General features: G+C 44.2%; 1 protein-coding gene across 8 annotated transcripts in view; it reads right to left on the bottom strand.

The window, feature by feature from the left end:
• Positions 1 to 19,641, bottom strand: part of GRB10 (growth factor receptor bound protein 10) — a 144,900-nt gene extending 125,259 nt beyond the window's left edge. For 5 of the 8 annotated variants that reach the window (XR_005955822.1, XR_005955823.1, XM_041475894.1 and 2 more), the window contains exon 1: positions 19,505 to 19,641. The gene's annotated coding sequence lies outside the window, so the exon portion shown is untranslated. Of the gene's footprint in view, positions 1 to 4,305; positions 4,341 to 19,179; positions 19,405 to 19,504 lie in introns of all 8 variants that reach the window. The other 3 variants (XM_041475897.1, XM_041475895.1, XM_041475896.1) reach the window with 3 other exon arrangements.
• Positions 19,642 to 21,005: the final 1,364 nt, after the last annotated feature.

Raw genomic sequence — 21,005 nt, 5'->3', positions numbered from 1 at the left:
CCAAAATCACAACAAGGCTAACACCACACTGAATGCTGCTAAGAGACCACAGCTGAACAAAACCTTGAATACCTCTTATCAGCTTTTTATTTTGAAAAAAAAAAAGTAGAGCTACTTTCAAAACAGCATGAGAGTCACAACACCGCAAGGATTATGGCTTTTTCATGTTCTCAAAATAGCATGCTAGAAAGATGTCTACAAAAATAGAAATTTTAGGTGCATTTCACTTTCATCTCGACATCAGCTCAAGTCTATCCAACGCAGCAGCATTTGCGTAAGGCTCCATAAAGCATTCCCTCATACATACCCCACTCTGATCAGTAGCAGAAAATTGTGATCAGAGGCAGCCAATCACTTGAAAACACTCCAGGACCAGAGGATTTGGATGCTGGAGCATGCTTGTCCCTTCCCCATCACCCCACACACACTGTGCACTGAGAAATGCAGATTCCTCTAACTTGCTTCACTGAAATCCAAGCGAGCTAATAGAAGGTGGCAGCCAGCAGCATCACCAAAAAATAAAACCATCAGAGAGAAACTAGTCAAGTGTAAAGTAATGCTTTGTTTCAGGAGGTTAAATATGCAAGTTATTTTCACTGTACTTCTTGACACAGAAAAGCAACAACAGCAGCAGCAACAAATTTCAGGAACCATACTCCCTTCTCCTCCATGCCCAGGAGGCAAACCAAGGGAAAAGCAATTGTTTTCAAACAGCCCCTCTGCTCCTTGAATGCCCAAATTCACCCTCACTGCCCTTCTGTGTGGCAGAGTGAAGCTCACTCAGTGTGTCAGGGAGAGCATCTCTCCTCACCTCCCGCTCCCTGCCTTCTAGGAATTTCCCAAGCCAACACTGGAGGATTAGGAGCTGTAATGCTATTAAACACTGCAATATCAAAATGTGAACTAAAGCACATAAAGCCTGCCTTCAGAAAAGGAGCATTTTGGGGTTGTTTTTTTTTCATTTGTTTTTTTAATGTAACCTCTGGAAAAGCATCTAACGAAAACAGTGAGGAAGCAGTGTCAAAACTGGCAGCTCCGCAAGCAAAACAGCCGAGTTTACGTGCTCACTGCAGCCTGCCTGCTACTTCAGATTACTTATTGCAGAGCAACAAGTCATTCTCTCCCTAATTGGGTCCCAGTCTAAAATAGTCCTGTTATTTTTAGTACAGTACTTAAGTATCTGAACTGTGCCCTGTACTGCCAAAGCTGGCATGCATCCCTGGCCATACCAGAAATTCCGATGTTAAACAAGAACACACATGCCACATACCCAGGCCAACGTTTGTTCTTCTGCCTTGTCTTTGGTGGGTGACTTTAAAGACTTTAAACATTAACAGCCAGCCAAAAATGGCACAGGCTTATATGCTAATTCTGCATTTAAAGCCTCTCTCCCAGCTACTGTGCAACAAGAGAACCAACCCAGCAAGGAAAGACTGAGGGTTGCAATACCACTGATTAGTTAGAGACAGTCACTTTGTCTTTAGGGCACAGATAGAAGATAAGAATGAGATTATTTTATCTCCATTTTGCTTGGTTTGCATCCACACGAGTTCTAGGGCACTGAAGGAGAGGATAAATCTAAAATGCACTCTAACTCACCCCTCTTCTGTCCCCTTCCACACTGCATGTACACTATGGATTAAATTTAAACTAGTCAAGAAACAAAAGGCCTGTGTTAAATATGTTTACACACACCACAGAAGGAGGATTATGTAAGCTCTGTCTCACAAACAATATGCTTCTTCTGCAGAAGAAATGAGATGATCAAAGCAAGACTTGTGCACATTTCCAAGTCAGTCATCCCACCTTCCATCACAGGGGTGACAACCGTCCTGCAGCATGCTAATTCTGGAGTGCAGGGAGCAGAATAAAATCCAAAATATCCATAGGCTGCTCCAACAAAGCCTTACCTGTCACCATGAGCTGACTGTCCCTCACCTTGCGCTTCCACTGTAATCTCATTTTTGTTAAACCAGGAAGAACAAGGTCCCAGGAGGAATTTACTTTGTCCTTTTACGAAGTACTTTGCAGCAAGGAAGTCAACTCTATGAAAGAGCTTTAAAGACAAAATCCTAACCTGAAAGACGGCTGCCAGCCAACAAAAATTTGTTAGTCTCTATTACCACTACACCATCTGTTCTTGAAACTGTACGTTCCTTTTCAGAAGGGTTTTATTTTGTGAACAGCATCAGCATTGTTCACTCTCTCCACTCTGTCAACATCCCCTTATCCAACACACTTCTAGATCTGGTGGTGACACAAGACTAGGTCTCTAGTTTATCATATCATTATTTAGGCATTTTGGGTTCATCAGTATATTTCAGTACTTTCTATTTTCAATTATTCTAACCACAGACAGTAGCAGAAGCAACATATGTAAAACCTTTCATGGCTTCTGAATTATGGCTGAGCTGATCAGGGGCAACAACTAAATGTTGTTCTCAATGTCAAGTCTGACAAAAGAGCTGAGGCAAAAATTCAGCCTTTTGGCATTTGCCCTTTAACCATTTCAGTATATCGATTCTGGATGAAAGAACTTGCTCTGTGTTTGAAGAGAGCCTTCTGCCACTGAGTGTTCATTCTCTCTCATCTTCAGTTTTTAGTTAATCCTCAGACCCAAGATATTTAAGCTTTGCTGTTGCCCACACATGACAAAAAGCAAGCAATAGTTTGTCTGTCAGTCTTGCTGGGTAAAGAGGTCAAGCCAAGGCCATTCATCTGCACTCCTCTAAAAGAGCAATAGCCTGCAGACAATTATTGCAAGAGCAAAATAAGTGAAAGTGAAACAAGAGACATCAAAAACTGACTGTAATTCCACAGCAATAAAATAATGATTAAGGGAAAGGTCAGTCAACTCATCACTTTCTCAAAAAAGCTACAAGGTAATAAAACCAAACCAAACACAAAAATCCAAACCCAAACAATGACAAAAAAACCCCCAAACAAATAAACCCAAACTACTGCTAGAGATGATAGGAGAAGGGAGATTTAAAAAAAAAAAAAAAAAGGACCAACTTTTTTTTTTTTTTTTTTTTAAAGCTTCAAATCATTAGCAGTTATTTTTGAAAGTCCATAGTGGATTGACAAGGTAGCAGAGGCTGGAGAATGGCAAACAGTGATTTCCTACAGAAGTGGGAGGGGGAAAGAGTGGAAAGAAAAACATTAAGAATTATATTTGTTGCTTAATTCACACATTTGTGATTAAACCCATTGGCTAGCACCAAGAAGAAAATAAAAGATTGAACTCAACAGAAAACTGGTTGTTCACGTATAAACTAAGTCAAACCAACTCAACACCCTTCTATGTCAGAACAATGTATTTTAGGAACACAGAAGCAATAGACACTGAATCTGAACCCTGACATTAGCAAAACCACATCAAAAGATTCAAATTGCATTCTCACAAAAGGATAAGAAAGCTTTGTCTTACTGTTATCAGTGCAAACAGTCATCTAATGGCAGATTTGAAAGTGACAGAGCAACTGCACTGACTTATATTTGCTTGGAATGTCAAAAAAAAAATTGACACACTCACATAATAGCCTGACATACTGAATAACCTCTGCAGAGATCTGCCCTGGTCCCACACTATTCTAACACTAATGATCTAGATAATGAAGGAGAAAATGATACTTATTAAACCTGGGGAAGCTGCTAACTTCAAGCTGTCAGCTTGCTGGAAGACTTAATTCAAAGCAAGCTTTAGAAACTGGAAAATTCTTTGTTGAGAAAGAGGCAAATACCATAGAGGAATGTATAGAGGAACATATGTGAGAATCATGAAGCAACAGTTCTGCTCTACTTGTGGCTGATAAAGCTTCCAGCATGAAGCTGTACCCAATCTTCAGCAAATTTCAGAAAAGATCAACTGGAAAGAATCCAAGCAAAAGCAATAGGAACATCACAGAATTAGAAAAACATGACATCTGGGAGGAAAAAAGAAAAAACAGAATTAACTGGAGCTTAGCCAAAAGAAGCAAAAGTAAGGGTCATGATGAGATCTTTCAAATCTGTGAAAGCCTGCTGCAAAGAAAGAAGGAAAAATATCTTCTCCATGCCCACAACTTTCAGAAGAAACAGAAAGGTTTAAAAAGCAAAGATTTAGGAAAACATTGCTGTACTGGGTGGAGTGAGGGCATAGGGAAAAGATAAAAGAGAAGCACCAAGTCAAAATTGCTCAAGGGAGAAAAAAAATCAGTGAGTCAATACCCAAGACTGTGAGGAATAAGCAGTTTCCCCCAACCACTGCCACCAAGCTGCCATCAGAAACACAGCTACACTCCAGCTTTTCATTAACTAGTTTACCTGCATCAAGTCTCCTCTCCAGATCCAGCACTGTGCTACAAAAAAAAAAAAAAAAGCTTAACAAATGCATTGTCTCCTCTCTTTTCTCAAAGCACAGTACCCAAAATGAGAATACCAACAAGCTGTAACCTTTAGGGTTGAAAGGACTCAGTCTTAAAAAAATAAAAAAAACCCCACCCAACTCAAAACCTTAGGTGTAAAAATACCTTTTCAAGAAGTGTAACACCAACACTTGCCTCTGTTGATACACAGATCCACCTACATCCTAACACCACAAACAAACCAGAACCTGACAATAGAGAGACACATGGACCATACCCTCAGCCCCATGAATTTTGCTCTTTAGTCTCATTCTGGAGCACAAATAGCAGATGCACCACTTAGACTGTAATGTGTATTTTTTAATGCTTAGCCTCAGTCTACAAGCTGTAGATCACCATCTCATGGTTCCACTGCCTGTCAGGTTTTTGAGAGATACAAGAAATAGAGAAATTTCTTCTTGCAGAAGAGGGTGGAAGATAACCAGCACAACTAACTGGAGACAGTACTGCAAGGTGCAATCCTATCGTTCTGTAGCTTGGCACTACACTTATTCAGTAGCAAGCATCTCTGGAAGCTGGGGGGAACAGGCAGGGGTAATCAAGAAAACTTCAATCCCTTCAATTTTTTTTAGCTCATGGACTGTGAGCACCAGTGTATTCCAAACCGCATTTGCATTTGTTCTCACTATGCAAAACCTCTGGGAATATCTGCAGGAAATGAACTCTGATTAGACATAACTGCAAGCACTACCATCTTATTCAGACAATTTTCTCTCTTCAGCCCCTCTGCCCACACATGAGTTTGACCTCCACCGTTTGTATCAATGGAAGTAGCTGGGGATAGGCATTTCACAAATCTCACAAATCCAGGGTACAAGCCTTATTTCAGCATTTAACTGTGCAACTGGAAGATATTTAAGCATGCCACAGAGGCTTAAGGGAGGCTTTGAAATTGCATTTGCTTTATATTGTGCATGTCAAAAAGACAGTCATTTGTCATCTTTTCTTGAGTATCCCTGAGTAAGATGCTGATGCAAAGATAAATATTCATAAGGCTAGCTCATGCAGCTTTCCTCAAATCTGACTAGATCCAACTCCCTCTTGTTTAAAGAAGTAGGAATTATATGTAAATATCACAGCAAAGGAAGGAGATGTAGATGTTAAGATGCAGGAGCTAAGATGAGGTTTCTGTGCATGGGAGGGACCCACTGCGGATTTACAGGATTAGTGGCAGTGCCCATCCCTCTCTATCAGGAATGACCCTCTGCTCTCCACTTTGCAGATTTATAACTGCAGATACCGGGATCTTGGACCACGAGCTGACAGTCCCCAAAGGCAAAGCACTCGTCACTCCTAAATAGTAACAGGGCTGGAAAATAGAAGGGATAATAAAATGGTTTTAAAAAATAAAATCCATAGGTGTAGACACTTGAAGTTAAGAAAGGTTAAGCACACATTTCCACTTCATGGAGTTCAACTGTGCCACTATTTACATTCAGCAGAAGCATTTTTGCTCAGGCGCCTCACGATGTGGTTATCCCTGGAATCCCTGACTGTCCAAATGGCCAGCAGGCCACAGGACATGGCACATAAACATCCACTCCAAAGTAACACTTATGGTTTAGACCAGGACCAAAGCCAGGCCAAGTTTTAGACACAACTTAGCTACCTGTATCACAAGTGGGATGTTTACTACGCACTGTGGTATAAATACTCCTTCTCTCCCCATTTTTTTCCTAACACTTCCTCCACCTTTGAAGAAGCCATCATCTCTGAGAGAATTTAACTTCCATGAGCTGGGACGTGGGAGCAAACACAGAGTGATAAAACCATCACACAGGCAAAACATCCACCAAAAACTGCAGGCTTTTCTCATGCAGATGCCTCACAGCAGCTCCAAGAGAGCACTAGCATTACTCCAAAGAGATAATCATATCAGTAATGATTTTCAGAGCCATGATTTAGCCATGCTGTGAGTGAAGACATTCCCCCACCCATCATATCGTCTTCAGCAGAGAAGAGCTTACTTCGCCTTTTCTCTGCGTCACACTAGAAAGCCACATGTGACGATGGAAGTCAATTTGATTCCTTCTCATCTCACACTGCTGAGAAATGGGTGCACTACGAGGAGGGAAAATATCTCCAAAAGATCAAGGGGATGAAAAAGTTGAGCTGTATCAATATTACCCTTCTTAGTGCCTTCTCTTCCAGGTTCTCAGCATGGCCCCTTTAAAGCAGCTTTCCCTCTCCCTTCCCAATGCTACAAAACACATATATGAGCAGAGAGGTCACTTAGAAACTGCTAATCAAATGCTCAAAACCAGACTGAAATAGTTTCTGATGTTTCTTTTTCAGTACGTATCACAATTAAAAAAAAATCCAACCATCTTTAGTTGGCCTTCATTTATACTCTTAGATAAATTTTTGATCTTTTGCCTGTATTTCGTTTTTTCCTCCCTAATAATGGGATGGCTCAATTCTTTCTTACAGGATACAAAAGAGCAGAAGACTTTGTGGTGTTTCCCAGTGGAAGATGATATGAAAATTCAAAGCTTTATAGGTTAGGTCAGTTTTAGGATACAGCTACTTCAGATTGCTCGGCTTTGGTTTACACAAATCCTGTTACTTCTTCATTGGCCAGGCAAACCTTCAGGAAGATTACTGCTATGCTACAAAATCGTCTCCATTGATAAAATAAAACACTTGTAATCCAGGCTGCACTTAAAGCAACAAGGTTGTAAATAGAGTCTTCTTATAAAAGCAGCAAAAAAGTCATTAAAATTCATTTAAGCTACCTAGGCTATTTGGTTAATTTTAAACTGCTAATGGATTTCAGAGACAGCACTTCAGGTAAAAATCACTTTTATTAAAACCTTTCAGTCCCTTGGTTTTCTAGGGACCTCATTTGACATGGCTAAGGTGTCAGGTATCCTGAGTCACCCCATTAGAGCACTACTTTTAAAAGGATCCCAGAAGACTCTAGGAAGACTTGACCAGAAGCTCCCTCCTCCAAGCCTCTCAGCTCCAGCCACAGCCCTACAAAGCTCCCACATTACCACCAAGACCAGCAGCCCCCCTGCCCCACTCAAACTTCAACACAAACCAGCCCTCCATACACCACATAGCTGAAAGGCTTCATCCTAAGGTCCCAGGGATTCCAAAGAGGTGTTGGATGCAGCATGCACTGAACTGCAGAGGAGATACACCTCCCTCAGACACCATAAAAGGGCTGTATAATACAGTAATATGTCCAGTGTACATATATATTCCACTTTGGAAACCTCCAGGTTTTCAAGACACTAAGGATTTAAAGAGTTCTCGAGCTCCTCACACACTTCTTGCTTGGTTTCACAGAGTCACAACTGCAGAATTAGAGGATATTGGCAGGAAGAGGTGACTAAGACCAAGTACTGGATGAAAGCATCATTACCCACACAATGCAACAATTTATGGCTCTAACATAGGTTTAGGCAAAAATTCACTCTGACCACACCACTTGGTCTGTAGTCAAACATTGACTTTAGATGAGCCACAGTTACACACAGGAAGAAAGCTTCAGTCCCCACACACTTTAGAAAAATAAATAAAACAATTTTTAAAAGTACTTGTCCCATGAATGCTTCTCTGGCTGGATGAATCTTCTCTGAACCACTGCCAAAGTCAGTACAGATAAGACATGGCTGAAGGCAAGCATACAAGTTGGCCACATACCCCAAAAAGAGGAAGAAACTTGCTATTTGTACACAACCACATTAGTGTGCCCAAGAAATTACTGCTCATTCATTACTTCCTTCATCTCAAGGGCTCCAAAACCTGACACAGCTATGCCAAACAACTGAAGCATCATAAGTAGCATCTGCTACAAAACCTGAACTTCTGTCAACAGCTGATAGAGTGCTCAAAGTAAAACACAGGGTATGGGGAGAACATTTAATGTGCATTTTGTCACTTTCCAAATGACCTTGCAAAAGACAGAAACTGTTTCTAGATGGAGGCAAGTCCCTGTAACAAAGGCTGAGAAAAGATCTCGTCTTCTATACATCCAAGAGTTCACATACAATGGAACTGGTATCCAGCCAGAAGGACTGAGCTAGTCAAAACTCAATCATTTTTGTGCTAAAATTATGGAAAAAACTATTCAGAACTTTTCTGAAGAGAAACTCCAGTCACTGCTGTGCAATCCTGAACCCAAGCACCTGAACACCAAGTCTTCCCAAACCCTGTTTGGTAAAATGAAGAAAACCCATGACATGTCACCTTGCCCCCAAAATCATTCCACATTTACCACAGAAAAGAATAACTGAAATTACAGAAGAACTCATTTTGGTTTTCAGTCTGCAGAGCTGTTGTTTGGTTGGGATTTATCCAGGCTAAAGTAGACTAGCTTTAACATGGCTGAGAAACTGGAGCTCTAAGGCAGCGCCTCAAGAGTCACCGGTGTTCAAGAGCAAGATCTGCCCCACAGCCACCAAGACCATTTCCCAGCAGATAGCAGAGCAGTCACCTCAAATGCCTTTATTTGACTTTGGCTACAGAAACCCTTCTTGATCAGAGCAGAAGGGCTGAACCACCTCACAAGCAGTTCTGTGATTCTGCGACTGGGAACAGATGAGACATTCCAGGGAAAAAAAAAAAACATTTCAGCTGGTAACTGGTCTGAAACAAATATGTTTTACCACTACATTTCAGAGCAAGTCAACCAAATCTCTGGTGTTTGAACAGCTATCATGCTTACTATTTTTCATAATATGAATAATGATGGATTTATTACCAGTTATTTCCTCAGTTGCTCTGTTTCATGACGATAAGATACAGCTACACATACCTTACATAATCTCCTGAAACTGTGAAGGTGCTATTTTTATCTTCTTTAAATGTACAAGCAAGAGTAACATTTTTGTTACGGCTGAGTTGCTCAATAAAAACCCCACCTAGCACTGACACATTTCATGCTCATTTTAAGAAAACAACCCATTACCACAGGTCCATTTTATTAGAAGAAGAAGTAAAATTAAAAAGATATGAATAAATACAGCATCTATTTGATCCACATTCCAGGGTAGCAAAGAGATCAAACACAAGTTTAACCCCCACATATTGCAGAAAACTCCCTTCAACAGGTAAACCTTGCAAATACTGGCAGGCTCTGGAGATCCTCTCCTAAACCAGGTTTAGTCTCTACCTTGTTTGCTTGTGTAGCTCCAAAGGATTTGTTGAAATTCACAAAGAAAAAAAAAGAAAAAAAGTTGATGGGTTGCCAAGCTGGCCCAGCAGTTTGCTGCCACTGAAAAGACATGGGATCTATCCTTCTCTTTCTCATTTCTCTTCCTTTCCCTGGAAGAGCACCTCACCTTAGCTGCCCCACCACATGCTTCCAAGAACTGGTCCCATCCCTTAACCCAGAAGAAAATCAATCCCAGAAAAAACAAGTACACAGGATAGCTTTCCTACCCAGTTAGAGTCAGCCATGCACACACGCAGTGAACCACCAAGCTGGCCCATGGGAAGACACCCAAACACTCCAGCAAAACATTGTCAGATTTTGGTAGCAGTCAGCTCTTAGCATGGCCCACATCCTTTGAGAAATGAAAGCGTGCCTCTTCCCAGGGAAAAGTTTTTTCACCTCTCCAAATTGAAGAGCTTTCACACACAGAAAAAAATTAGTATTTAAATACTCAAAGAGGTAGAAATGACCTGCCTCTCTGACAGCTGCACATGTGCTGTCTCCCTGAAACTCTACCATGCACTGTCAAATTGACCTGAAAGGCAACTTCACATCACCTACAGATATGTCACCTTAGCTCACATGAATTTTTTATCAGACTCCTGAGGAATAAATCTTTCTAAGGAAGAGCTGGACTGTTGGACATGAAGGACCCAAGAAGTTCTCAGAGATTAATACAAGCAAAACAAACTCAGGCTGTTACAGCACAGGACTCTTTCCCTGAATTTTTCAAAATCATCCATTTTCCAAACACCTGTCAGAACTTCTCCTGCTCCTGGGAAGAGATGTGGAATCATTTCCAAGTAAATGAAGATCAATTACATGTTTACCAAAATTACCAAAGGCTTACACTAGCAAGACGTCTTGCAATGCCATTCTCCTACTGAAGGCTGTATCAACACTATTTTTCAAAGCACACTGGGGAAGAAAATTATCCAGCAATTCAACTAGGCATTACAAGTGTTACCACACACCCAAACTGCATCAGCTGCAAGAGCCTTTGCAATGCTCCTCTGACTCCCCCTGTGTTAAGAGTGTAACCCACCTTTGCTAGCAAGGAACTCCAGAGATTTTTCCTGACCTTTATTAGCATCAGCTCTAGAACAAAAAAAATACATGCTGAATGTGAAATAAGTCTGAGTACACATTAGAGATGTCAGCAACTCGAACAGCATTTGCTCTCCACTCCTAGAGCTCATCTCATAGTCTCGCTGCTCAATTCTCTTGAAGCCTCTTTGAAAACTTTTCAACTACTAAATGTGATGACTATGTGTAATGTTATAATAGCCTACCAGTAAAGTATATCAAAAGAATCAGTTCATAAAAATCACACATGGACTGTGACATTCCAGTCTACTCATTTCTAGAGCATCATAAAGGGCAATTTCGATTTCTTTCCGCTCACAAGGCTGTCCTGGTTTCAGCTGGGGTAGAATTATTTTCTTTCTAGAAGCTGGCACAGAGCTGTGTTTCAGATTTAGGATGAGAATAATACTGATAACACACCAATGCTGTAGTCATTGTTGAATAGCGCTCACACCAAGTCAACAGCACTTCAGTTTCTCACCCCACCAGTGAGGAGGCTTGGGGTGAACAATAGGTTGGGAAGGGATACAGCCAGGACAGCTGACTCCAAGCAGCCAAAAGAATATTCCATACTACACAGCATCATACACGGCATCATGAAAAGAACTGGGGAGAGGCAGTGGCTTGATGCTTGGAGACTGGGTGGGCATCAACCAGCAGGTGGTGAGCAATTACACTAATCATCACTTGGTTTGTATACCCTTTTTCAGTTGTTACTATTTTACCTTCCTTTTTAGTCCTCCTACACTGTCTCTATCTCAACTGAGGAGTTCTGCCTTCTTTCCAATGCTCTTTCCCATCCCACTGATGTGGGAATAAAGTGAGTGTGGCGTTTAGCTGCCTGACAGGTTAAACCACAAGGGCCTTCATTATAATAATTTAAAAACTAAAGCTAGGTGCCCAACAGCCAGGGAGGGGGAAAAAAGCAAAACAAAAAAAAACAGTAACAAACCAACCGACAGAACAGGGAGAAAAAACCTCCACCACCAAACCCACCCACTTTTGGACTCAACTTTTTGACTTCAGTTCAGAATTCCTGGAATGACAAACAAAATAATACAACAAAACACAAGAAAATAATGTTACAGCTGGTGAGTTTTTTTCATAAAGCATTAAAAATGCATGCATTGTGCATCTAGATGATGGCAAATCTACCTCTAGCATAAGATGCAGAGGCAAGAAGTACTTCATCCTCACAATCACACTGCACAGATAAGCTTCTCTTGGAAATTGTTTACTATATCTCTTGCTGTGACCATGTACAGTAACTGGAACATCACAGTTAGAGATGGACAGGATAAATAACAGCAACCTGACCCACCAAGAAAGCATCTGCCAGCACTTGAGCCATTGTTCTGCACAATATCAAAGCCTGAATTCTCTGACATCCCCTGACATAATCCCCTGACATCTCGGGTGATGTCAGCACGAGAAGCTATTAGAATGAAGAATGATCCCCCCCAAGACATTAATTCAGAAATAATCGATGGTCTTGCAATACATATTTCTCCCTTAACATTCTCCTAAATGGACTTTAATACATTTGAGCCAGAAGGGAAAGCAGGCCTTTTACGAAAGCTTGTGATATTTTTGTTTTGTGCCAAAGCCTTCTGAATTTTTAGCTTTTCCAACTCCTTGAAGTTTAATTCCACACTTGTGCTTTGATATAATAAAAGCTCCTCATTCCTTTCCAAGGATGCTCAGAGTTTTAACAGTACACTAAGCAAGACCAACCTACAGATTTTTACCTTCCCCCAGTCCTTCTCACCCCCTCTCTCAATTCCCATTTAAGGAGAGAGAACGTTCTCCTATCTGAATCTGTACCTAGTAGTTTGGCAGACATGAACATCACAGAAAAGAAGGAAAGAAGAAAGCAGGGAGGGAATAAAAAAAATCATCTCCCCATTTTTTTTTCAGCCTTGAAAACTTTTGCTCCAATCCTTTCTAATGCACAGCTATCTTGTCCTACCATCCTACAATAAAGTCAGTATCTGGGAAAATTTTTCTAGCAGTTTTTTGTCTAGTAAAGGATTCAAATCCTTGCTGCCGATTAGTTTTGACATCTACAAATATATGAAGCATGCACAGACACAGAGCCCAGTTGCAACTTCATCACCAAAAATATGTTTAAGTGTCAAATCAGAATCACAGAACCACAGATAATTCACTAACAGCAACATCAGCAGTGAAAGAGATCTGGATGATATTTAATGGATTCTCTTCCTCACAGTTTCGAAATTAAAATTAGTACCTGAAGATAACCCAGAAATAAAGTTAAGCAAAGTAAAAAAATAACTTCTGAAAACTTAGTCTGTGCTACAAACCAACAACATGAGTTTGGACAGAGCTGCAGTCACTAGATCAAGTCATTAAAAGGGAAAATTAGATGCTGAGCACTGAAAGAAGTTTCTAAGTATTCATCAAGTGCTAATCTCCACCATGAAAAGGCACTGCAGACTTACAGATTCTCCCTGCTTATTGATTTTCTCACCAGGAATGCATAATGGAAGAATGATACTGGTCTCGTAGAGTATTATCCACCCTTGCTTAGATGCCTTCAGCAACCACAGGCTCAGCTTGGATGCAGACACTCAGTTTCTCAGATTTCTCTGCTGACACAAATTCTGCAGCAAGAGCATGAAGGGAGTGGAAGGACCATGCTCTGATGTTTACTGTGTGAACAAATGCAGAAATCCCCACTGCCGCTCAGCAGGAGAGCTTCTTCCCACTGGGCTATAGGTTTATTCCAACAGGATGGTATGGTATTTCCTCTATGGTTTGTCTGCCAGGAAAGTCATTTCCTATTTTTGTCCTGTTATGAGCTAGTAGAAGCTGGCATTGATGGAGGCTGGGAAGAATGAGAGGTTGGTTTGCTAGTGGTTTAACCAAACATGTGTTTACAATTACCCCATTCATCCCTGTCTGTGCAAAACAGTCTTTTTTGGAACGTCCCCATGGTCCTTGGATTTGGCCTCCACAAACGCTGAAAAGGACTTGCTAAGAAATACATTGATTATTACAGCTAGAGCAACAAGACTGTCCAATGGTTAATATTGCAACCATTAACACAATTGTTGGGCATTAAAATCAACACAGCTGCCCAACTTGTTGCTGTTGGCCTAAAGATGACAGCCCAACAGCAGGAGGGTAAGATAATGGGAAAAGCTCTTGCAGCCTTCCCCTGGAGTCCAACAAAAAAATACAACAGAAACAGGGCACCGTGTTTCTTTCTCAGATATTCTACAGCATCTGCTCCATTCCTAGATTTTCCTGGGTGAAGAGTTGCAACTGGTATATTTTAGACATAGCCAGGAGCAGGTCCATCTGCCTACAGAGAACGCAGAGATGGCCATGGTGTTCCCAGGAAGTTTGTCTAGGGCACTCATCACCTCTGCATACAAGGACCATCACTATCAACCATTGTCCCAAAGCTCTTTTCAGAAATACACAGCATAATATAATCAAGACTTTCAACCCCTGCTTAACCTCTCCCCAGTTCTCACTTTAGGGAAGAATAAACAGAGTCTGTTCCATCATCATGTGGTAAAGGGGGAATTTCTCACTGCTGATCCTTTCTCCAAGAAGAGGTCAAACCATTCTAGCAAGTATGCCTTATCCCATCATACCTGAAACAGCATAATCTCAAAGACAGCAGTCTTGAAAGCCGCAGAGTTCCAAAAGGCATGCATTTCACCTCTCTCAGTATCAGTGAGGTAGACTTTCATGCCATGTGCCTAGATTATTCCAAATCTAGTTTGGCAATCTACAAGCTTGATATAACCTGTAATTTTACTTCACATCATATGTCAGCAAACTATACTTTTTCCTCTACCATTTTACTCACTCCAAAGTTATCATTTGATATCCAGGAATATAATGACTTACCAAAGGTTTCTGAAAGGATTCAGAAAGAAGAAGGTCCCTCCCACTAATTTACAGCAGTAGTTACATGTTGTATTACCCATGATATGGGAGAAGGTGTTCTACTCTGCTAAAAAGATCATCCACTTTAAAACAACTGATCTTCATGACAGCTTTTACTGTAACCATTCAGGAGTGGTAATCTGCATTCCCCACGGGTTAACTAATTGGGATGCAATTAGCAGGTTTCATTAAAAGCTGTCTTGACTTGTAAATGAGCATTAGTGCTGGGCTTTGAAGAAACCATCATTATTCATCCTGACTATATTTTTGTTCCATCCACACCTGAGTCTCTGGTCAGTGCCACTACAGGTTGCTTGCCTGTAAAAACCCAAGCAGCACCCATAAAGCTGCTGCCACCTTCTAAGGGAAAGTGACTCACCCAGTGCTCATAATCCCACATTTTTGTGAATGACTCCTCACCATTAAACAGAATTCCCTGGTCTTTTCTCTTACAGAGACCAGGAAAGACAGAATTGTTCACAAGGACACTACTCTAAAGCAGGGAGTGAACCTGCAATGCCTTCAGTCCTGAGAGCTACGTCCATGTGCTCTGTATGAACTGATCCACCTATGACTTATGAAAGATCCTAGGAAGGCAAAGAAGGAAGGAAGTTTTCAGTCAATGGATGCACATTAGTGTGAACTGAACATCTCCTTATTAAAGTTTCAGGACTCTTGGCACTGATATTCAGTGCTCCTATGGACATTTGAAGTCCAAAGCTGTTAGAAACAATAACCACCATGTTCAGATGAAGGACCTGTACAAAAAAAGTAGAGTCTGTCTGTCTTTCTACACACATACCTGCTGACAAGGTGGTATCCAGGGGAATAAATATAAGAAAACAGAATGTTGAATATACCCAACAAAATCTTAAAAAGTCAGGCTATTCCAGTTGTTCCATCACTGAAGACATTAAGAGAATGTTTGCAGAGAGGACACCTCATACTGACCAACAGTTTTCTCTAATGATGCCCTCATAGTGGAATCTGGCTTTCTAGGATAGTGCTCTCCACATTCCCAATGTGACAGAGGAACCATATTGAGCTAAAGGGAGAACTGCTATCCAATTCAACAGATGGCATGAGAATAGCAAAGACCTGGCACAGGACTAGTTCAGAAGTGCACAGTTCAACATGTATAAAGAAAGAGAAGTCAGTGAGGTGGCTTCTGTTTACTTCACAATATTATGTTTCAAAACAACCACTGGTTTGGGAGAAAAAGTAACGGGAGTCAAGACTATTTTGCCACATCCAAGTTTAGATTGCAACATGCTCTCCTGACCAGCAGGCAGTGTAAAGACAGCAAACCTGTAAATAAAGCTCAATGCTAATAAAGGGATTCCTTGGCAACCTCATCCCTTGTAATTCCTAAAAAAGATTGTGGGGTTTTAACTTTTTGGTAAAGGATCTCCATTCCTAGATTTCCCTGGGTGAAGAGTTGCAACTGGTATATTTTGGACACAGCCAGGAGCAGGTCCAGTTTCCAAGAAAAACAATCCTAACTTCTTAGCCTGCTTTCCTACAGAAGGAGGCTTATGCAATCACACTGTAGCCAAGCCAGTTGGCAAGCTGCATGCAAGCCTGACAGAGGCAGAGGTCTCAGGAGTTATCTTCCTTGTTTATGAAAACACTGGGCCAGGTGGGCACACTTAAGAAACACTGCACTGTGAACTGGCATCAATACTCTCATAGCTGAGATAAATCCAAAGAAAAGCAGGCTTCCTTAGTCCTAGTATGGACAGAAATGTTAGCACAAAGTGAAGAGAAGCTTTTTCCCTGACCCCATTAATAAAGTCCACTCAGAGATTTAGAATAAAAAGGCCAGCAGAAAATAGTAAGGGGTTTCACCACAGTGTTTGCTGCAACCAGTGACATTTTTAATTGAGCAAATACTTAAATGCATCCTAAAAATGCATAGCACTAGACATCAAAAGGCACCCCACCACCTATTTCCCTACCCCACATTTTGGTGGTCTGAAAAAGCAACTGAGTGCATTTCACACATAAATATATACACACACTTCCTAAGACAGAGCTGAGCTGGTCTAGGCAGAAGTTATACCTAGAAATCTGGCCTCATTTAGCACCATCACCTCCACAACCACGCGCAGAGAGGCGCAGCACAAGGGAGCAACAGTAGGGTCCCACCCAGAGTGACACCACCCAGGAGCCCCCCAGCTTGCCTGCTGCCACTGCTACCTGCACCCAGGGAAGCTGACGGTGCCTCACAGTCTAGAGGGACATCTGCTCATTTGGGGCTGTCAGAAAACAAATTCCCAGCGCAACACTCCGGCGCTGCTGGCAGAAGCAGTGCATGACCCAGCTATGCCTCTCCTCTGCCAGCTGGGAACTCCCTGCCTTGGAAGAACAGCTTTGCCAGAAAGATCCAGATACTTTTTGCCCATTTACATCCCAAGCACAGATGGGAACATGACCAAAGATTTCTAAAAAACCTTCGTAACGATTCTTGCTAGAGTCATTTAGGCACTCACAAGACAGAGGGCTGCAAACACTTGTTTTATTCACAGAGTGCACACTATACACTTCAGCAGAACAAGTGAGATGCAGAAATCCATTTTGCATTTAGGCAGAGCTTTTGGACTACTCATTAAAAAACACAGGAACACTACTGAAATCCAGGTGTGGCTGTATGCGAGGATAAAAGCCAACTCACACAGTGCTAAGAGAAAGGATAGTTTGATTAACAAAACCAAGGAAAACCATGGAAGTACCACAAGATCTTTAATATGTAGCCAGGGCAAACAAGACCTACTTTGAGAACAAATAACATCCAAGTGAAGAAAATAAATCAGACCAGAACATGGAATAATGAGCACCAGAGGCAAGCGTCAGGGTCTGCTGCTCTGTCGGTTTACTGCTTGCAGGAAGGCTACCAAACAGTACTCTTCAGGCTCTGCTGTTTGCTCTACACTGTGCTGAATTTTAAAAAGAGTCTGGTGTTAGATAAATAAATCTCAAGCAGCTCTGATATTAACGTATAGCTGTACAAAGGTAGCCAGAGGAATACAGCCCTGGAACAGCTCTCCTTCTTATGCTGCTCTGAGAGGTTAAGCCCTGGAGAAAGACTAACAGCATGGGAAGAGCATCCTGCTTACCTCCCACACCCTGCCTCAGCCCCAAAAGCATCATGAAGCAGAGCCAGAGCTCTCATCTAAAGTTTCCCCTTTTCCAAGCAGGTTTTCTAATCTCCATGTGTTTGTGGTGCTTCTTTTTTAACCTGTCCTCATAACTCACTCCTTTTAATCCCAGGATTAGCCTTGTTGCCCTTCTCTGTACCTTTTCTAGAGCTGTAAGTACAACTACTATCCTCAGAATGCAGGAATAGATGGAGCTGGAGTGTTAATGCATCCTTGCTACACATCCCACAACATCTCCGTTAAAACACATAAGGACCTTCAAGAGACAAAACGATTTCAGATACCCTTAGAAGTGTAACTGAAGGTGGCAGATGCCCACATCCTGCCCCCTCCTGCTTTGCCCCAACCCCAAATTCATTCTGCCTTGGAGAAGAGAAAAGCAAACCACATTCTTTGGGTCTGTTGTAGAAAACCTGATCAATGCTGCTTTGACATACCAGCAACACATGTTCCCATTTCAACAAATGGGAGCATTTCAGGCAGACCACCACTTCAGATGGAGTGGGGCTCCTGGCTGCTGAATCAGCACTTTCCATCCTACTGGCAATACAGAGTTATGCGACGCTTCAAAGGAAAGCGGGGAAAAGGGGTGGGAGGGGGCGCTGGCACTTGAGCAACAGAAGCGGGCAGGAGGATTGTGCAGGAGTTCATCTGCCAAACCAATTAACTGCAAACTGTTCTTATAAAGATGCCACAGTTTCAGCCCCGGCTTGCAGTACCACGGTTATACAATGAGAGCCATGCGTGCCCGCCTCTCCCGGCGGGGAGCTGGGGCAGGAGAAGCTCCGCACCGCCCCCCAGGGAGGGTCTCCCGGGCTAGCGAGGGGCTGCGGGCACGGCCGGGGGCTCGGCAGGGCCGCTCTCCGGCGGGCACACGGGGCCGGGCACATCCCCGCCAAGGGTCAGTAGGAAGGTGGCAGCACCCCGAGGTGGCATTTCTGCGATCTGCCCATCCGCCAGCCCTCCTGCCAGCCCTAAACGGAGCGGGGGGAATACCGGCGAGTTTCGGCGGCAGCAGCACCACCAGCAGTTGGCGGGGCAGGTCTTCGCTCTCCTCCAGCGCGGGGCGACGGGAAAGCCCGGCTCCCGGCACCGCCGGGGCGAGGCGCGCAGCAGGCGAGCAAACAAAACGCGGCAAGGAAGCCCCGAGACAGGAAAAAGGGCCGATCCCCCGAGCCCCGCGGCCGCCGGCGAACCCCGTCCGACCCCGGGGGCTCCGCGCCGGGCGGGGGGCGCTCCCCGCGGGCACTTGGGTGGGGGGGGCTCGCCGGCGGCCCCAGGAAAAGGAAGTTTGCTCTCCTCCTCCTCCTCCCACCGGCCTCCGCTACCGAGAAGCCGGCGAGCCCTCACCCACCCCGGCCTGGCCTCACCCCGCTGCGGCTCCCCAGGGGCAGCAGCAGCCACCCCTATGCGCGCCCCGCGCCGTCCCCCGGCCCCTTACCTGCTGGGCGGGCAGGCGGCCGGCACCGTCCCCGCCGGGCGCCGCGCACCCGCCAAGTTTGGGGCGGGCTCAGGGGTCGGGGGAAGGGTCGTGCGCGGCGGTGGAGGGGACGGGAGCGCGGGCGGGGAGGGGGATCCTCCGGGTGGAGCGGGGCGCGGGCGGGGGAGAGCGAGCTCTCGGAGCCACGCGCCTCAAAACCAACAATAACAAAAGAAAAAATTAAAACTGAAAAAAAAAAATTAAATCATACAATTAAAAAAAAAAAAAGCAATTAAGTGAAAAAAAAATAAAAGGGGAGGGAAAAAAAAAAAAAAGCAAAACACACCCAACGCGAACAGGGACGTTCGCGCCTCCGCAAGGCGTCCCCGGGCTGCGGGAGGGATCTGCGGAGAAAACTTCTGCCTGCCTGTCCGCGCTGCCGGCTCCGGTGCTAACGGCGCCCGCCGCCGCCGCGTTCTCCCCTCGCGCGCTGCCCCCCGGCGGCCCCCGCCCCGCTCCCGCCCCCGCCGCACGCAGCCGCAGCCCCGGCCCGCCGAGGGCAGGGGGCGGCCGGGAGCCCCGGCGGCCGCGGGCGGTGTGGCTCCCCTGCCCGCCCTCCCCCGTCCCGGAGCGAGCGGCGGTGGGGGCGGAAGATCGTGGGGCTGTGGCGGGTCTCCTGCCCTCTAACAAAAGCTCACCCGCAGGTAGCACCGGCGTGTGCTTTTATTGAGAAGGGCTGTTTTGTCTTTAAAAGAAAACCAACAGAGCATCTCCACACGCGAGGCATTTGTGCGTGGACTTTTTCTTTAACCTCATCGGTCCTGTTCTGTTCTCGCATTTTTCCCCGCAAAACTGCGCCGGGCAAGTGCCCCAGCTCCCCTTCCTGCGCTCCAGACAGCACGGAGCAGGCTCCCGGCATGTGCTGACTGTACGGTGGGCTCTTCGGAGCTCCTCCGTGCCGCAAAGCGCCCTGCCCTCCCGGCATCCTCAGGCTGCCACTAGCACTCCTACAGACTGCTGCTGCGAACTTCTGTGCACTGGGACCTTCGCTATTTCACCACGGTAGCTCCGAGCCATCCGATTTGCAAGTAGCTTGCAAATAACTCGGACTGTGGAAAAGTTCTGTTAAGGGAAGCAAATTGCACCCCGCCCTAAGAGCTACTGGTTTAAAATGTATTGACTTCCAACAAGAGCCGTCACGCTCTGTGAAGAGAGGAATATTTGCTTCACCAGACGCAAAAACACCTCTCATAAGAAAGTGGTCAGCCCTATAAAAGGCAATTGAGCCCAAGGAGAAGTGGGAGAAATCTCTGGGCTTTTCTTCCTAGACAGATGCATGTAGACTAATGGAAGTATTGTGGCTGAGCGCCCGAGCTGAATATATTTTGAAATGTAACATGTTATTTTCTTTGCTCTTGCTCTTTCTTCCTCCGTGGCTCTTCTTTACTGTATTTAAAGGAATGCTTTTCTTATCAGCCCACCCTCTGGTCCCCGTGTTTCCAGCCATGCTCTGGTCTCGCTCTGTTCTCGCTCAGTTCTCACCACTTGTTCTCCCTGTTCAAGTCCTCAAATAATCTCTCCAGTTTCCTTCAGCGTGTCACCTCAGCCTCTTGGACACACGTGCCACTCCGCTGCGTGCTCGCTGCTCGCTCCGCTCATGCCCCCAGCCTCTCCTCAGCCATCTCCGCCTGACGCAGTGCTGAGCGTTGCTCTTCAGTCTGTCAGCATCTCTGCTGCCCATCCCGTCCTGTCCTATCCTGTCCTGACCCAGTCCATCAGGACCTTGTTCTGTGGGCTGTCACTTCCCAGCCCCGTTCAGCCCTCTCTTCCCACCTTCGGGCTGGTTT

This window comes from Pyrgilauda ruficollis, unplaced genomic scaffold (genome assembly GCF_017590135.1).
Source record: "Pyrgilauda ruficollis isolate IOZ18807 unplaced genomic scaffold, ASM1759013v1 scaffold37, whole genome shotgun sequence".
Lineage (NCBI taxonomy): Eukaryota > Metazoa > Chordata > Aves > Passeriformes > Passeridae > Pyrgilauda > Pyrgilauda ruficollis.
The sequence above is the reverse complement of the archived record's forward strand: the minus strand, read 5'-3'. Positions and strand labels throughout refer to the sequence as shown.